At 36.1% G+C, this 20,139-nt stretch overlaps 1 protein-coding gene across 2 annotated transcripts in view; it reads left to right on the top strand.

The window, feature by feature from the left end:
* The window catches only part of LOC145252464 (protein bicaudal C homolog 1-B-like), a 481,249-nt gene that overhangs the window by 288,141 nt on the left and 172,969 nt on the right, over positions 1–20,139 (top strand). The window lies entirely within an intron of this gene.

Raw genomic sequence — 20,139 nt, 5'->3', positions numbered from 1 at the left:
TGGGGGGATATAATAGACAACAACAAAAAAAAAAAAGGGGGCGAGAGGACCTAAGAAAAAAAAAAATTAAATGAATAAAAGTATCATAAAAACAAAAACAAAATGGAGAGCTGAGGTTTAATGATGCAACTGAACAACCCCACCTAACCATAACCCTACTTCCCTGGATATATATATATATATATATATATATATATATATATATATATATATATATATATATATATATATAAATAAAAAAACAAACACTGAAATGTTTGATGTGAAAGTTTGTAAAATAAAACGGAAAAAAAAAAAACACAGTAAGTCTGTGTTTGTGTGGGTCTCATATGACCAATTAGGGTTCTCGCAATGTCACTTCTTTTGTTTGTCCTGATGCAAAAAACATCCTCATTGCCAATTCTGGGTGGTTTTTAGATCGCTTTTTCTTTTAAGGATTTTCTATTGAGGCCAACCATTCTTCGTTGGGATTTGAAAGGTTCAAAAGCAAGTTCTTTGCTTTTCCAAATCAAAAAGAAAAAACTACATTATTTTTTGGGGATCTTTAAAGACTAATTCATTTCAAGTCTTAAACAGAACGTGACCATGGATCGTTGTAATATCTATCTACTAGCTGCAGGACCCATCTCATGATGGGTTCATAATAGTGTTGGGACGATTAATCAGAATTGGGAATTGAAAAAATCGGAACTTTTTGTGGTATCGGAATCGGAAAAATTTGTGCCTATTTTCTAATGCTAAAAACAATTCTTTTAATTGGCTTTTTTTATTTGATTTTCTATAAAGAAAAAATATTCTCCTGCTGATAGTAATACTAAAATAATGAATATCTATTGATTTTAAACTATTAGTAAAACTAAAATCGATAGATCATTCCTAACAAGTGTTTCTTTACGTTTGAGAAAAGATCTGCATATTTAACATGTGAATCGTGAACAACAACAACTTTAAAGTTAAACATTTAGAGATTTATAAAAATTGGAATCTGTAATTGTATCGGAATCGGTAATTTAGTAAGGAATCGGTAATTGTATTGGAATCGTCCCATTCCTAATTCATAATATTGAAATGTAAGACGTTCGCAGGAAATCTTTGGGTCCTTAATTATTCAAGCACTAGTCCACTTACAGTTACTAAACTTCTTTCGTACCGACAGTATGGATTTAGACAGCCCATTCTACTGCAGATAACCTAACTGTAATCTCTGGACGTATATACCATGCACTGAATAAGGTAGGGGAGGCTAGGGCAGTAGCTCTAGATAGATATATCTACAGGGTATGGGATGATGGTCTTATGAAAATCAAAGCATATTGTATTACTGGACGAATCCTTAAATAAGAGAAAAATCCAAGTTGTCCTTGATGGTCGTATGTCAAAACAATATGATATAAATACGAGTGTTCCTCAGGGGTCGATCCTTGGATCTTTATTATTGCTTTGATTCAATAAAATTGATTAAATTGTCTCTGAGATGAGTATATTTATTAATGACAACATTTTTTTTTTAATTACATTCTCACCCCCAAACAAGGCCATTGCCACTTTGTTGTAGGGGTCTACTATCAGAGACGTAAGCTACTGGGGTTCTATGTAGGGAATTGGGCAGCAAGATGTCGGCTCACGTTATACTTGAACTTCTGCATGTTAGTACAATTGGGGAAGCAGGAACCTGGAAGGGAATTCCAAAGTCTAGCGGTCCTGGGGAAGAAACTACTGGAGTACAAGGCTCTCTTACAGCTAGGGATCTCGACTGTGAAGGGGTGGGATTTTGCTGATTGTCGGGTTTATTGGGGGTATTTACGTCAAAGGGGTACAAGTGCTTGCAGTTCATCAGAGCATTCACCATTAAAATACTTGTAGAACAGGTGGAGGGATGCAACATTTCGTTGATGGGACAGAGGCTGAAGCTTAGATGACAGTTCAAGACCTATCAAGGTTGGCGACTCTCTTTTAAACCTTGTCTAGGAGCGAGAAACTAGTAGCAGATGCACCAGCCCAAATATGACAACAATACTCCATACATGGGGGAATGGTGGCCTTATAGAGTTATAAGGTACTTTCAGGCGTTAGTAGCTTTCTAGCACGGTAGAGAGAACCTACCTTTTTTGCAGTGGTCCTGGCAATACTCTCAATGTAATTGTTCCAACTCATGTTTCCTGTGAACGTTAGGCAGAGGAGTTTAAAAGATGTACTTTTAGATAAAGAGTCTTTGGCCATTGGTGGTAGAGAAGGTTTCTTGTAGTGATTGAAGGAAACAAGTTTAGTCTTGGCAGCATGCTTTATAACAGACACAAAGGGAAAACGAAAGGACACATATCTAAGGAGATGGCTGTCTTCAGTCTATAGAGGAATGAGGACATAAATGGATGGTAACATTCAATGCTGCCAAAGCTAAGATTCTTTCTTTTAATGATCTCAACCGCCAATAGTCATGGATAAGGATACATTACCTGAAAGCTCTTCATTCAAACTCTTTGGCTTAACGTTCACAGGCAACATGAATCAGAGCAAATCCATTGAGAGCATTGCCAAGGCTGCTTTGAAGAAGTTGAGCTCTCTGCTATCATGCAGTTACTTGCGCCTAAAGGTATCCTGTATCTCTATAAAGCCACCATTTGTGCATACATGGAGTATATTGTTGCCACATTTGGGCTTGTGCATCTAGACAGGATTAAAAAAAAGTCGCCAACCTAATAGATCCCGCACTGTCGACCAAACTCCAACGTCTGTTCCATCAATGAAATGCTGCATCCCTGTATCTATTTTATTTATATGGACTTTAATTTTACAGTATTATACAGTCTATAATCTGAAAATATTTAAGAATTTTAATGTGATATATATATATATATATATATATATATATATATATATATATATATATATATATATATATATATATATATCTGTTATGTCACAAGTAGTGTTGGGACAATTAATCCAGAACCAGAAAAATCCAAACATTTGTAGATATCGGAATTAGTTAGTATCGGAATCTGAAAATTTGTGCTTCTTTTCTGATGCCAAAAACGATTCTTTTGTCTTTGTTAGATTTAGTTTAAAGCAAAATCTTCCACTGCTGGTATTAATAGATAAAATAATAAATATTTATTGATTTTTAAACTACGAGTAGAACTTAAAATCGATGGATCATCCCCCACAAGTATATTTTTACGTTTAGAAAAATATCTACACATTTAACATGTGTTTTTATGGTAATCACAGAAAAAATAACAACTCTATAGTTAAACATATAGAAATTTATAAGAAATCGAAATCGGGAATTTAGTACAGAATCAGTAATTGTATTAGAATCGTCCCACCACTAGTCACAAGATGAGCTTTATTTTTTATAAAGACGATTGCAACGTCTTGTCAGACGATCGCTGCTCTCTCAGTCACTGAAAGTCCATGTGTCCGAAGATGATTATGTCTGAGGGAGTTTTAGCTTTGTACGACAGCTAAATCTCTCTCTCGGTGCAAAATGTTGAATCCAGCAACAAGCAAGAGCAAGATAGCCAGCAACAAGTCAAACTGCAGACCAGCTTAATGCAGGTACTGATCTTCTGTTTTATGGGTTTTTAAATCAGAGATTTGCTTCTCCTAGAGGGGTTTCCTCCACCACGGCTTACGGAATCCCTCTCCACCCCAACACAAACAAATAATAATAAAAATAACAGATATTGACGTAAGTGATCGAGTAATTGTTTAGTAGTAGTAGTGGTAGTATTAAAGTAGTAGTAATATTAGAATTTGATCCCTGACATATGCCCAATAATTTGAGGATAATTATTTTTATTTATTTTTATTTTTTGGAATAAGTAATATTGACATTGTTATCCTATTTGACACGCTCGGCATTTCAAGGGTGCTTCATGCCTAATTTAATTCTGGCGAGTAGTTTTAGAGCTCCTAATTAACAAACAAGTAGATGATTAAAACCTTCTCAATCATAACATAGATTTTAACATTTGCTCATTTTTAAAAGTTTTGATCTCGAATCCTTTTTTTTTTTTTTTTTCGTAAAACATGAAAACACGTTAACCTTTTCCTTTCCTGTTGGCCTTCAGCGCTAATTCTTTGTAATTTTCAAATTAAAGCCGGACATTTTTATTTGCAACGAAAAAGGTTAAAAAATTGCGGGTGCACAGTTGGGAGAGATAGAGAGAGGGAGAGAGGGAGAGAGGGAGATACAGTGGAAGAGATGATGGATAGATAGATAGATAGATAGATAGGGAGAGATAAATAGTTATAAAGAGAAATACGGTGGGGGGGATAGATGTGAAAACAGAAGTGAATGTCGGGAGAAATGAATTCGGACTTTCTCTGGAGACTGCTGTGAAATGAGCGCCAAATTAACCGACTGCTATTTGAACCTGGTTCAACTAATCCGTTGTTTGTTGTGGTAACCATTGCGCCATTCACATTTTACCTTTTCTTTATGCGTCATAATTTTTATCTGTTAGATACCTCGTCCTTCCTCGTCCCAACTTTTGATTTCAAGAAAACAAATACGAACGTAGATCATGTTTTTCTTTTGTTTGTATTTTTTCTCTCTCGCGAAAACGCAATTATAAAATTAGGTAAATAACGTGTTCTACCATTTAGCAAAAATAAATAAAATAAAAATTGCAGTACATCGTAAGTATAACGCATATGTGTACTTATCTATTTTATGTATATATAAAAGTGAGAATGTGTGTGAGGACACTTCCCAACCTATAGACGCAACAATTGAAATTTGGTATATAGGATATTCAGACATGTGGAAAACTTTTTAATCAAGTTTCATTTAGAAAATAAGGTTGCTAAGAGGTCAAAATTTAAAAATTGGCACGTGAGGGTCGTCGGATTTTTATCTGTTTGCTAACTGTTCCACGAATGCGCATGCGTGAATGATTCACGTGATAAGCTCCCTTATTTTAATAATGAGTGGGTTTGAAAACACTTTTTAAAGAACGTGACCAGCTGGCCTAATGGTTATCATACTTACTGTCTTTAAGTTTTGGTTTTGATCTCAGCTCGAGTATTTTTTTTTTTTTTTTTTACTTACAACAAGTGAACTGTTTAGAAAAAACATGTCTCGGTTTCTGCATGAATTAAAATATAATATGTATGTGGCAAAAAAAATAAAAATATATATATATATATATACATCCACATACATTATTGTTCCGTTGTACCACAACTCATCAATGCATTATATACAGAATATATATATATATATATATATATATATATATATATATATATTCATCCACATACATTATTGTTCCGTTGTACCACAACTCATCAGTGCGGCTAGACTTTTCCTAGTTGGGGATTGAACCTACAACCATCACGTTGATAGTCGGCAGTTCACTCCATCGGCCCATGGGATCAATGCTCACAAATGACCTCAACAAATGTCCATTTAAATAAACACTCGCCCACTGCTTTTACAGTGATCGAGCTGCTTGTTTTTTTTTTACAAACAGAAACAGCATTATTTATTAAGTAATGTGTGGCATACATTTACAACAGTGCCCTACCCAAAGAGGAGGGCTTAATATATAGCCATCCACTTACAATACTGTTTCATTGTATCACAACTCATCAGTGCAGCTAGACTAGCATCTTGTCCTAGCCGAGGATTGAACCTAGGCTGCTTGGTGTTGCCTGGTCATAAAATATTTTAATTCATTCAGAAACTGAAACGTGCACGCAAGTATTATGTTTTTCTAAACAGTTCACTTCTTGTAAGTAAAACGAGATACTCAAGCTGAAATCGGAAATAAAACCTAAAGACAGTAAGTCAAATACGATAACCATTAGGCCAGCTTAATATGATCTTTAAAAAGTGCCTTCAAACCCACTTATTCTTAACGTAAGCAATCTATAATGTGAACGGGTCATGCATGCGCATTGGTGAAACAGTTGACAAACACATAAAAATCCAAAGACCCCCCCACGTACTAATTTTTGAATTTTGACCCCTTAGCAACCCTTTTTTCCAGATGAAAATCGATTAAAAAATTTTCCACATGTCTGAATACTCTATATACCAAATTTCAAGTCTGTAGATCAAAGATTTGTTGAGTATATAGGTTTAGAAGTGTCTTCTCACACACATTCTCATTTTTATAGATATATAGATAGATAATTACAAAAACTGCAATTTTGGCTGTTAAATGCTGAAATGTATCATTTATGCGGTCTGCAAGTGTATTTGCGAAGAGCCACGTGTTTAACTTGCCTGTGTTAAGACCAGGGCTTATATATTTCTGCAGAAATAATTCACACGGTAAGAGATTAATTACATCATTGATTAAATTAATAAAATCCATTTTATTTACTTTTTTTTTTTTTAATTAATTTTTTATTCTATACAAGTGGGACGCATGGAATTTCCACTGGGGACTCATTCATATGTAATGTATTGATATTGACATTCTGTAGATGTTCAGCATAAATGGAGACGCTCTGATATCATTGTAGCTCTTTTGTTAAAACTGCAAAAGTATTTATGTAAGCTAGCAAGGACACCCGGCATAGCCCGGTCGTAAAATATGCTTAAATATGATAGTTTAATTCTTACAGATTTCGTATATATCATTATAAAGTTAATGTTCTATCGATTTTTATATATTATAATGTTGCGATTTCAAAAATAAAAAAATACATATCCATGTGACATGGTTGCATTAGCTTGAATCGAAACCAAAACTTCTGAATAATTCTTGTTAAAATTATTTATTACAAGAAATGGAAGTCCATAACAAATAAACTACAGTCACTCGGATGTAAGCATGACACGCAAAATAAATAACATACACGTTATCCTACTTTATATATAGATTCTACGTATTTGATTAAAGTTGAATTTTCAGTTCTAAAACATTTCTAAATTTTTGGAGATAATTCGTATTATTTGCATTTTTCAAACTACTGTTCTTATTGTGAATGTCCTTTTCACTATGTTTTATTACTGATGCTACCAGATCAGGCTGTCTGAAGATATTGGCGCCTTGAGACGAAATGCACCTAACATTTATACTTTCTGTTTTTCTACTTCCTTTTGCAAAACTTAATTATGTTCTGCAAAACCAAAAACAACAACCCACCTTTTTCCCTCTTTTCCTTCTTCCCATTTCCCCTTTCTCTTTCTATCTCCCCTACACTTCCTGACAGGTTTCCTAACTTAAAATGTACCAAACATTAATACTGTAACCCTTTCCCCTCTTCCATTGCAAAACTCATTCATGTTCTGCAGGGCAGGGAACAAAAAACGATAAAATCCACTATAAAAACAACCAAACCAAACACTACAAACTAGCGATTGAAGATACAAAGAGCTTCAAGAATAAAAACTTATGGGTTTGAGCCTGCCTACTACTCCTAATTTGTTTGAGGGGGGGGGCGCTCACGCACAGGTATTCGCGGCCATTTTTTTTTTATTTGCTCAACCAACCCCCTTACACACACCTCCACACACCCAGGTAATGTCAGCACCCAGACTAGTAGTCTATAAAAGTCATTTAGTTCGATTTTTTTTTTAATTTACTTACAAAAAGTGAACGGTTTAGAAAAAAAACATAATACTCGCATGCCCGTGTTTTGGTTTCTGTGTTTTTTTTTTTTGTTTTTGTTTTTTTTAATTTAATGTTATGTTTAATATCTATAGTATTTCTGTTTATTCTGCATTAATTAAAATATAATATGTATTCATATTTTACGACCGGGCAACGCCGGGCGGCCTGCTATTATATCTATAAAAGTGAGAATGTGTGTGTGAGGACAGTTCTCAACCTATTTACTCCACAAATTTTTTATCCACAGACATGAAATTTGATATATAGATTATTCAGACATGTGGAAAACTTTTTAATTGGTTTACATCCTGAAAAAAAGGACTGCTAAGGAATCAAAATTGAAAAATTGGTACGTGAGGGGGGAGTCATCAGATTTTTATGTTTTTCAATTGTTTCATGAATGCTCATGTGCGTCCGTGAAACATAACAGCTTCTTTATGTTAAGAATAAGTAGGTTTGAAAACCATTTTTAAAGAAGGTGTCAAGCTGGTATAATGGCTATCGTACTTGACTCACTGTTTAGAAAAAAAAAAATACTTGCATGCACATGTCTCGGTTTCTGTATGAATTAATATATAATATTTATGCATATTTTATGACCGGGCCAAGCAGTGTGGCCTGCTAGTATTTTTTTATTATTTTTTTTTTTTATTCAATTCAATTTTCACCCCAAACAAGACACAGTGCCACTTTGAAGCAGGAGGCTACTATCAGGGACTTAATTAGCGGGGTCATAATGAAGGGAGATGAGTAGAAAGATGTTTGTTAACATTACACTTGAACTTCTGCATATCAGTGCAGTTGGGAAAGCAGAATCCTGGAAGGGAGTTCCAAAGACCCGCAGTTCTGGGGAAGAAACTATTGGAGTAAAAGGCTTTCTTGCACCTAGGGATCTCTACTGTAAAGGGATGAGACTTAGTAGCTTGTCGGGTTTGCCGGGGGTAGTTACGTCGGGGAGGTACAAGTGTTTGCAGTTTGTCAGACCATTCACCATTAAAGTATTTGTAGAACAGGCAGAGGGATGCAACATCGCGTCGATGGGACAGAGGCTGAAGCATAGATGACAGTTCAGGACCTATCAGGTTGGCGACTCTTTTGAACCCTGTCCAGGAGCGAGAGACAAGCAGCAGATGCATCAGCCCAGATGTGACAACAGTACTCCATACATGGGCGAATGGTAGCCTTATAGAGGTATAGGATACTGTCAGGCATAAGTAGTTTTCTAGCACGGTAGAGGAAGCCAACCTTCCTTGCAGCAGCCTTGGCAATGCTCTCAATGTATTATATAAAACCATTCTGGGGAAAAAAGAAAAGATTTTTGACTCACTGTTTTTTAGGTCTTGTTTTAGATCTCAGCTCGAGTTGTTTTGGATTTTTTTTTTTACTTACAAGAAGTAAACGGTTTAAAAAAAAAAAAAAAAAAGAAACTTGCATGCATATGTCTCGGTTTCTGTATGAATTAAAATATATTTATTTTACGACCGGGCAACGCCGGGCGGCCGGCTAGTTACTTATAAATGTTTATTTCTGTTTTACAAGTAGACTCAGAACTTTTCCGGACAATCCACTATTTGGGAGAAAAGTTTCATTCATTGTTTCGTACTTTGGGGGTCACCAAGTGCCTTAAGAACCATTAATTGCAACACATTTTCTCATTGGTTGAAAAAGTGTTGTTTTTTTAATTATATTTCACGCTGTCTACTTATGTCCCTTATTTTTAACAAGCTTCCAGTGTCATGTAAGATCATACCCTGGAGGGAAGGGGACGTTACTCACTGTGATTATTTTTTTACCAACAGACTAAATTATCTCATGACATTTTTAGCACTTATTCCATGAACGGGGTGGGGTGGGAGGAGTGCCCTGTCGTAAAATACTCTTCAATATATTTTAATTCATGCAGATTTCGTATTTATTATTGCAGTCAATTCTCTATTGAATATTATATTGTACCTAATATATAGTACTGATTTCAAAAGATAAAAAATGACATGGGTGCCATCAGCTAGAATCAAAACCAAAACGTATAGCGCTCCAGTCGTGTTTCCTGCTATTTGAGCTATCGACAAATACATAAGAAAAATATTAAATTAAACCACTTCAAACTGTGAATGAAATTGCGCATGTGCAAAAGTAATAGAAATATATCAGCAAGTTGAAATGAACATTTTACATTTCAACTTGTCGATATATTTCTGTACACGTTATTCATCCAAACAAAGATTTTACTCATAAACTGTTTCTTGGTGTATGAGTACTATTTGTGTTTTAACTTATTTTAAAGTGTTTTGTTGTACATTTTTTGTTTGTATATTTTTGTTTTCATTTTTATTTTTGCTTTATTAACTACTAGCAGTTCAGACCGGCTTTGGTCGGGCCCTATATACTGTTTGTAACTTTATGTGCATATATATATATATATATATATATATATATATATATATATACTGACTAAATAGTTTTCTAACGAATGAAAAAAAATAAAAATTAAATATTTTTTTTTTATAGTTTTAAAGGTTAAAAAACTTCCGAGACTATATATATATATATATATATATATATATATATATTAAAAGTTTGACTCCTGTCCAGGTAACCTACATCTAAAATTTCAAGTGTTTAGACACAAAATTGGCGGAGGGGTTTGGTAGAGTCTGCAATGATCAACTCTTTTAACTTTGACATCTTGGCAGACAATTTTTCGCCCAAAAACTGATTAAAAAGCTTGTTGCATGTCTGAATACCCTTTATGTAAAATTTCAGATGTTTAGACCCAAAATTGGCTGAATAGTTTGCTAGAGACCGTAAAGGTAATTTTTTTTTTTTTTTAACTTTGACCTCTTGGCAGCCAAATTTTCGGCCAAAAACCGATTAAAAAGCTTGCCCTACGTCTAAATACAGTTTATGTAAAATTTCAAATGTTTAGACCAAAAATTGGCTGAGTAATTTGGTAGAGACCACAAAGATCAATTTTTTTTTACCTTTTTGACGCCAATTTTGACCCCTTAACATTTATTGTTTTGGGTTGAAATCAAATTAAAAAGTTTGATCCATGTCCAAGTATCCTACATCTAAAATTTTAAGTGTTTAGACCCAAAATTGTCGGAGGAGTTTGGTAGAGTTTTCAAAGGTCACATCGTTGAACTTTGACCCTTTGACAGCCAAATTTCTGGCCAAAAACCAATTAAAAAGATTTTCCCAAATCTCAATATCCCTTATGTCAAATCTCGAGTCTGAAGACTGAAAATTGACTGAGTAGTTTGGTAGGGAAATGTACACATACAGACACTCACACAGACACGTTCACTTTTATAGATATATAAAGATTATAAAAAAAAAAAATACACGATAATTCTCATGAAAAAGTTCTTTTTTTTTTTTTTGTTAAAAATATTTTTTCCTCATCAGGAGTGTTGCATGTTGGTTATGGCGGCACAAAATCATTTTTTCTATGGAACTTTATCATTTACTCGAGTTTTCGTTTGCCATTGTTTAAGGTTATCTTTGATGGAGTCATTCCAAGTCTCCTGTGGTCTGCCTTTTCTTTGGATACCAGCAACTGTTTCTACCCAAGTCTCCAAGCAACAGAAGCATCAAGGAGACCCATGTTACAACATTAAAAATAATGGAGGAAGGGTAGGGGGGTCTGAAGATAAGTAGTTCTTTCTGTGATTGCATTGAAATAAGGATCTGAAATGATTAAAATTTGACACTGTTGACCGTGACTGGTTTTTCTTTTCAATGAAAGCTAAGTGGCCAGAAAAGTGCACAACTGTCAGAATGGTATCATTGGTGTTTGGAAACATATTGTTTTTCATTTTCCTGTTATGGAGACCCACTTATGACCTCCAAAGAAATGTGATTCTGTTTAATAAGGACACAAGAATACATCATTATCAAAGCGATGGTTCACGCTGCGCACTTGAGTAACCAATTTGATGGCGTTTTTTTTTTTGTCTTATTTATTCTTGAAGACAAATAAAAAAAAAAAAAAAAAAAAAGATTAGGTAATGCTTAACTTTGTTTCATATTTGTTCGACATTCATCATATTCATGTCTGCTCCTGAGTATGACCGTCAAAGACATCCAGTGCTGCAACCATATTTGAGGGCTGTGAGGAATGTGGAGTTGCTCTTTAGTTATCATTTTTCCCCAGTTCACTTTGGCCCAGAGTGGTAATACCTGCTGCTGTCTGAAGATACTGGTTTCCTGACTAAAACTGCACCAAACATTGATGTTATTGTTCTTTTTTTCCTTTCCCTTTGCAAAATTCAATCATGTTCTGCAAAGTCAAAAACAAAAAAAATTCCTACAAAACAAACCAAACACCATGAATAAATATTTGAAAATATAAAGTTGAAGCATAATGTTTGTTTTTATTTTCAAAAGTACTGTAATCGGCATTAAATAACCTGAAAAGGTTGATGTAACATAAAACAACCAAACTAAACACCACGAATAAATATTTAAAGATGCAAAGAACTTGAAGCATAACTTTTTCTAAAATGACTGGATTCGACATTAAGTAACCCCAAAATGGTTAATATGTTGTTAAACAAGACCAACCAACCAATCATCCATTTAATATCCATTTTACATGCTGGCATATGTTGGACGGCTTTTAAAAATTGATTTCTAAACTAACCTATCTCTGGCCAGGTCTTTATTTCTCCCTCTTTCTCTCACATCTATCACTTTATATTTTCTTTAACTTCCCCTTAACTGACCCTACTACCTTAATTGTTCTATAACCAAGAATTCTCATTCATTCTTTCAACGTTGACATACCATCAAAGTCTCCTGTCTACTTGTATCACTTTTTACAATGCTTTCCTTGGCCTGCCCAACTGCTACCTCAACTGGTCTACATATACTAACCAAAGAACTTTCATTCATTTTTCCAGTGTGGCTAAACCATTAAAGTCTCCCTATACTGTCCAGATTCAATTTTTCTCCGAGTTTATCAAATCTAAGCCTGTCTTTAAGACTCGCAATACACGTCCGTCTGATCATTCCAAATCCCAACTCAAAATATTGAGATACTTCGAAAGATGGAGGATATTATTAAAGCATCCAACTCGAATATGAACTTGAAACAACTATTTATAACTCATACTAAAATAATGAGTTGTTATTTTTGTGGATCTTTTAGATGAAAACTACTATTCTCATTTTGGTTGTTGTTTTCAAAGTGTTTTGGTGGCTTTAACCTCTGAATTTTGGATTATTCGAATTGTCCTTTTTCAGGTGTATCTTGTCAAACTCTGGAGTCTTCATGGTATTTTAAACTTAACCTATTATTCAATACCTGGGGGTAACATACTCACCTTCTGTCAACCATGATTGAGCAAAAGTTTTAAGTAATTTGCATGACAAAGTTCTCTCTGATTCTCTCTCCTCTGATCTTGAGTGCATGGTGCAGTGGGGGAAGAGGTGGCTGGTTACTTTTAATGCATCTAAAAACCAGGCTCCTATCTTTACATCATCAACGCTCTGATCCCCATCTGGCATCAATTGAAATGGATGGCTCTCGTCTAGGGGAGACTCCATGTTTTGATAAGCTTCTGAGACTGACCTTTACTCCTGACCTGAAATGGAACACGTACATCAAGTCTGTTGCCAAGGTCGTTGGAAAAATGGTAGGGTTCTTCTACCACTCCAGAAGATATCTTACTGCTGATGCAATTCTCTATCTATATAAAAGCCAAGTACCTCAAAGGATGGAGTACTGCTGCCACATCTGGGCAGGAGTTGCTAAAAACAGCCTATCTTGCCTTGACAGAGTACAAAATAGATTTTGTGACTTAGTGGGGGATGCCGTTTTCTCTTCCTTGCAACCTCTCTCCCACAGAAGAGACGTTGCAAGACTGTCTTTGTTTTATCACTATTTCTATGGCAAGTGCTCATCTGAGCTCCAATCTCTGGTCCCGCCTCGCCAATTTTTCACGAAAAACACCCGTCTAGCTGAAACCACTGTCAATAATTTTCCCCATTCTTTATCTGTGCCTAAATCAAAACGTAGATTCCATGAACAAAGCTTCTTTCTTAGAAGTGCACGCCTGTGGAACTCTCTTCCGTTTGCCTGTTTCCCACCTGACTACATTGGATGTCTTCAAGTCCAGCATAAACAAATTCCTGATAACCCGCCCCCTTAAGTAAGACAATTTATCAAATCTCCATTACTAACGATTACTACGATATTATCCCATTGATTACTGTACACACAATAACTCTTGTCCCCGAGTGGCTTCCAGGCCTTGATAAGTGGTGACGACCATGTAAAAAAAAAAAAAAATTGAATTTTACATATTTTATCAGTTACACCATAGCTGCTTGCGTACAAGAGTTCAACAAGATATACTTGAATCTGTTCTGTACGTTCAAAGGAGGAGAAATCCTTCTTGACTGGGATAATATTTATTTTTGTCTTAGTCCAGTTCTACTTTTTGGGAAGGTGCCCCCCTCCCACTTCAAATACGCCCTTGTGTTTAACTTTGTTCTCATGGGGAGGGACAAGTAAATAAAAACTCTTTGCAAGGAAGAAAACTAAGTTTGTGCGCCTATGTTTTTTTGGGGTTTTTTTTTTTCAATTTCGTTCTTATGAGGTTTGCATAAAAAAATTCATTTTCTGATCAACACTGCTCAACTTTGAAAAATAAAAACTTTTCCGATCGCGACATTGACATTCGTGTAAGTTTTATTTGTGCTGTTTTCACCAAAGTTTTTTTTTATTTTTTTAGTTTCTTATCCGCTTGTACCTATTAAACCAGGGGTTCTCAACCGGGGTCCACATGGAACCTAGGGGTCCATGGTATATTTCTGGGGGTCAACAGGCAAAACATAACAAAATACAATATAAGATATTGGTAAAGAATTATTATCACTCTAATTTAGATTATTATCATTATTATAATTACTACTTATTATCATAATTATTATAGTTGTTGTAGAATACCTTATTTACATTGAATTCGTTTTCATTTAAAAATAAAGCTTAATTTTATATTATTTCTTTGATTATTAAAACATCAAAATTTATATTAGTGAAAAATAGAAGATTGTCTTATGACCAATAGTTATGAAGGGCCCACCAAGATAAAAAGAAGGGAAAAGGGGTCCATGAGTAAAAAAAAGGTTGAGAACCACTGCATTAAACGGTCAAAGGATGTCTTGGTTTTATGAACTCACTAGTAGCATTATCTGACGTTGCCCGGGATGGAATAATGAAATCAGTGAAATCACCTATTTTTCAATCAAATCGATTGTCTGCTCTAGTTGGGGACCCATCGCAGTGCATCAATAGGAAGCTTAACATGCTTCTCCACAGTGACTTAGACTACAATGTATTGTGGACCAACTTGCACTGTAGAGAATCTACTGTTGATTTTATAAAATTATTTTTTATATATAATGGCTTGAATTAAAGTTTAAAATGAAAAAGTCAAGTATCATGGTTCAATTGTGCTTTAAACAGAAACATTCCTTTCGAATGCGCCCCTGTTATATCAAATAACTTACTGCTAATTTTATATGTCTGGCCTTTTGGCTTGTGCGGTAATAAAATTTCTCAAATAGATTTGTGATGTTAGGCTGTGTAAGGTGTTAACTTTGGTCAAAATCGCTTGTTCTTTCTTTCATTAGATTTTTTCGATTAATAATATCTACCAAAGACATTACAATACAAAACCTATCTACAGGGTAGAACGATAAAATTGGTGCCTTAAAGAAAACAACACTACAGCTTTATTTTAAAGCTTTTACTGAAAAAAATCAATTCAGGTTATTTGATTATGTAGTCAAGCTGACATCTATTCAATGTAGCCGCCTTTAGCCTCAATCACCACCTCGATATGGGTTCAGAACTGGGAGCATACCTTTTCCACAAGTGCCGGCAAATACTTGGCGGCTGGTGTTGATCAGGCTGGCTTTGGTGTTGTGGGAGGTCATGTTGGTGATGTTCTTGGTGTATGACCAAACAAAGCAGCCCAGCAGGTTCAGGTTGAGGGAGGAGGGAGGTCAGTGAGAGGAGGGTACAAAGTTGTAGCATTTCTTCTGAAGTCAAGTCTGGGTTTTTTTGGACTTGTGGGATGGAACCCAGTCTTGCTGTCACACCTAGGATCCGCCAGCAGCCATGTGATTGCATCCAAGTACACTTTGGTGTTGACTTTTAAGCCGACTTCAAATATGTGAGGTGGCATGATGTGGCCCTCACTTGAAACCACACCCAAGACCATAACCATGGCCAGAAACTTTGTTTTTATCACCCTGGGCACATCCTTGTTATTCGTGGCAATCCAGTGATGCATTTTGAGGGTGCTGGCAATGGTCCTGTTGTCATAACTTGGATCGATAGAGAGCATGAGTTGTACAGCGGCGCATCTCCGATCTCATTGTGTCACTTTCAGACATGACAGAAGGTTCCTATCGCTCTTGGGATTTGTACACAACTGACCAACTAGTAGATGGTCTGCAAAAAAAAAAAAAAAAAAAAGAAAAGCAAACCGTTTTTCATCAAACGGAAATGGAATCATGTCGTCTTTTCTAGGACGATAATTTTATCGTTGCACCCTGTATATATAGGCATGAAGGTCGAAGGGAAGTGGAGGAGAAAAAAGAAAGAAACGTGATGATTCGAAAGGTACACTCGACAAGTACACGATGTTTCCTCTTTTCACTCCTTTGGAAGCGAGCTGGCTGTATTCTAGCTAAAAGATCTGAAAGCCTGAAATTTGATAGAAAGACCGAAGACACCTGAGGATCGTGTCTAGTAGGTAATTTAAACTTTAAGATAAGAATGGCTTGACCATTACTCCTGATCTTAAATGGAACACGTATATCAAATCTGTTGCCAAGGCCGCTGGAAAAATGGTGGGATCTTTCTATCGATCCAGTAGATATCTCACTGCTGATGCTATTCTCTACCTATATAAGAGCCAGGTACGTCCAAGGATGGAATACTGTTGCCACATCTGGGCAGGAGCTGCTAGAAAGGACTTGTCCTGCCTTGATAGAGTTCAAAATAGACTTCGTAGCCTCGTAGGAGATGTCCTTTTCTCCTCCTTGCAACCTCTCTCACAGAAGAGATGTTGCGAGTTTGTCTCTGATGTATCGTTATTTTCATGGAAAGTGTTCAACTGAGCTTCAATCTATGGTCCCCCCTCGCCAAACTTTCACAAGAAACACTCGTCTAGCTGTAAACACTATCAATAATTTCCCCCACTCTTTATATGTGCCTAAACCTAAACGTAGATTCCATGAACAAAGCTTCTTTCTTAGAACTGCACGCCTGTGGAATTGTCTTCCGTTTTCCTGCTTTCCGGCTGACTACAATATGGTTGTGTTCAAGTCTAAAGTAAATAAGTTCTTGATGAGCCGTTCCATATAAGTTATTAAATTTACCAAATTTTCATTACTAATGATTACTATATTGACCAATTTCTACTGTACACTCTTTAACCCTTATCCTTGAGTGGCCTCTGGGCCTTGATAATGTGGTGACGCCTTTGTAAAAAAAAAAAAAAAAAAAAAAAAGAATAAAAGCTAACTGCATGGGCATGACGCCATTGACAGGAAGTTTGTTTATTTAATTTAATAATTACAGTGAGAGGAAGTTTTAAAAGAATTTAAAATTAAAAATTGGTTTCCATAAAATCGATATCATGTTTGAGAATTAAATTATTCCCACCCACCCCCACCCTATCCAAAAATGGTTGTTATGTCATAAAACAAGCAAACGATTTGAATTATTAAAAAACATAAACATAGGAAACTATTATTACGAATGACTGCAACAGGTTGGGCTCTTAACCAATCAAAATATTTTTCAAGGTTCTAGGACTTCTGTAAGAGTGACATATGGTTCTGTTTGGTCATAGGAGGCCATCCTCCCAAGCATTATCACCTCTTTTTGGATGCGAGATTTGTTTATCGCTGGTAGCCTGAGATGCCCCTGCCAGGGAATGCCAACTATTACACTCATCCACATGTACCCTTTATGGGAGGAGCTAGATTCACTACTACAAGCTGACATTTTCTTGTTCTGAAGAATCACTACTTATCAAGGCCAAAGGTTACTCGAGGATAAGAGTAAATGAGATGGAATGCTGACTAGTTGAAAGCTGAAAAACGCCAGGATTGAGGAAGATTAATGGAATGAATTAAGTTTGATGAATTGTGGGGGCAGTATATGATATGAATCTGTTTAAATTGGATTTGAAGACGACCATGGTGTTGTTTTCAGGGAAGCAAATTGGATTGGTTTATCACTGGTCATCTGAGGTGCCTTTACTAGGGAATACCGATTGGTCTGATGAAGTCACCTATTGGACCCATCCCCAGGGCTCCTTTTGGTGTTGAATTCACTAAGATTAGCTGACTTTGTTTTTTTACAGAATAGTCACTACTTATCAAGGTTGAAAGCTATTCGAGGATAAGGGTCAATGAGATAAAGGTTGACAAGCGTTTGGGACTGACCTTCACTTAAATAGAAAATTTATATCAGATCTGATGCCAAGGTCACAAGAAATATGGTTGAATCATTCTCCCACCTTAGAAGGCATCTCATTCCCGACCCAATCCTTAACATGTATAAGAACCAACTATGTCCTAAAATGGACAAGATTTGGGGTGGAGTTGCTCAGAGCACTCTTTCCTGCCTTGACAGGGTAGAAAACCAGCTTTGAAATCTAGTGGGCAATCTCTTTTTCTCCTCCCTACAACACTTTTCTCACAGAAGAGACATTGTTAGTCTTTCTCTACTCTATCGTTATTTTCATGGCAGATGCTCTGTCTATGCACCCCCCCCCGTAAAACATTCACAACAAACAGTTGTCTATCTACAACAACTGCCAACAATTTTCCTTAGTCTCTTTGTGTTCAGTTTGTGTTCAGTTTCACTCGCAAAAGAGACGAAGACAAAAATAAGGAAGAACTCCATTTCAACTGTTCTTTGTAGCAACATTTATTTCCTCATTGGTACAGCTGTGATGTCAGTCACGTGATCTTGAATGTTCTCTACATCTCTCACAAGATCTTTCTCTTTCTCTCTTTTTTTATATAGTCTTTTTTTTTCTTCTCCGGTGATGTCACTTTCCATGCATTTACATACATGCATCCATGCTATGTTACAGAACTGTCCATCTAGAAAACACAATACTATGGGGTTGCTTCCCAGCTGACTGCAACATGGTAGTATTCAAGTCCAATATAAAAAAATTGTTGAACCGTCCTCTTATATAATTAATTTCTATTCGATTTTCCACCATTACTGATCATCACGATATTGTCTCACAATCTGATGCTTATTGACCCTTATCCATGAGTGGCTTTTGGGCCTTGCTAAATAAAAAATGATAAAATGATAGCTGAAAGATGAAGAAACTCATGAAAGGATTGAGGATGATTAATGAAATATAATGGGAATCTATTAACATTGGATTTGAAGACAGCTACGTTGTCATCTGAAGAGAAGCAGTTCTGTGGCAGTGTGTTCCAAAGACGGAAAGCTTTTGTAAAGTACATGTGAAGAAAGTAAATATACTTGATGGACCACCATATTAATTTAGTCGCCTCTTTATTGTGTGGACCACCATATTAATTTAGTCGCCTCTTTATTGTGTGGATACCATATTAATTTAGTCGCCTCTTTATTGTGTGGATACCATATTAATTTAGTCGCCTCTTTATTGTGTGGATACCATATTAATTTAGTCGCCTCTTTATTGTGTGGATACCATATTAATTTAGTCGCCTCTTTATTGTGTGGATACCATATTAATTTAGTCGCCTCTTTATTGTGTGGACCACCATATTAATTTAGTCGCCTCTTTATTGTGTGGATACCGGGCCTGTAATATTCCAACTCGGCCCGGGATTTTTATCCTCAGATTCCAAAATCAAGATCCTTCCTGAAATGACCTGGTCCTTGTTGATTGCAGTGTAATGATAGTTCTGTGCAGTTCTAGGAGGTCCACCCTCCCAGGCTTTGCATTCTCTTTTTGAGAAGGGGGTTAGTTTAATGGTAATTTTCAGGGATAGAAACGCTCTTACTGGGGAATGCTGACGAGACTGCTCAGACACATTTCTTGGTCAGTGCCCCTCTTCGGGGAGTGAGAGGGGGGGGAGTTCTAACTGCGAATATACCAAAATCCATCAATCTGTATACACTTTCCATCTACCTATCTATCCATCCTGATTATTCCTGGCAGGGAGAGAATCCTCCCTCATCTTCCCAGTTTCTTTTGCTGTCATCTCTCGGCCTGCTTACATGCTGTGCAGAAAAGGTTAGACATGCTTAGTGTATGTCCTCATCCTTTCACTATCTAAGCATTTCATTCCCCCCCCTCCTCCCCCAATAATCTTCTCTTCAGCCAACCCTTGTGATGTCTACCCCTGTCCCTGGTTAGTTGTGGGGGTAGAGTGCTGTTGGCCTAGTTGGATAAAGGGAGAAGTGGGGATGGGTTTGAGGGGATGATGATGATAATAATGATGATACCAGCACGCCTACCAACATCATCTTTCCACAATGGCAGCATCCTTGGTAAGAGGCTGAGAGTTTCCTCACATA

Source organism: Euprymna scolopes, chromosome 29 (genome assembly GCF_053919585.1).
Source record: "Euprymna scolopes isolate OS-2025 chromosome 29, ASM5391958v1, whole genome shotgun sequence".
NCBI classification, from domain to species: Eukaryota; Metazoa; Mollusca; class Cephalopoda; order Sepiida; family Sepiolidae; genus Euprymna; species Euprymna scolopes.
This window is presented reverse-complemented; position numbering and strand designations above follow the sequence as displayed.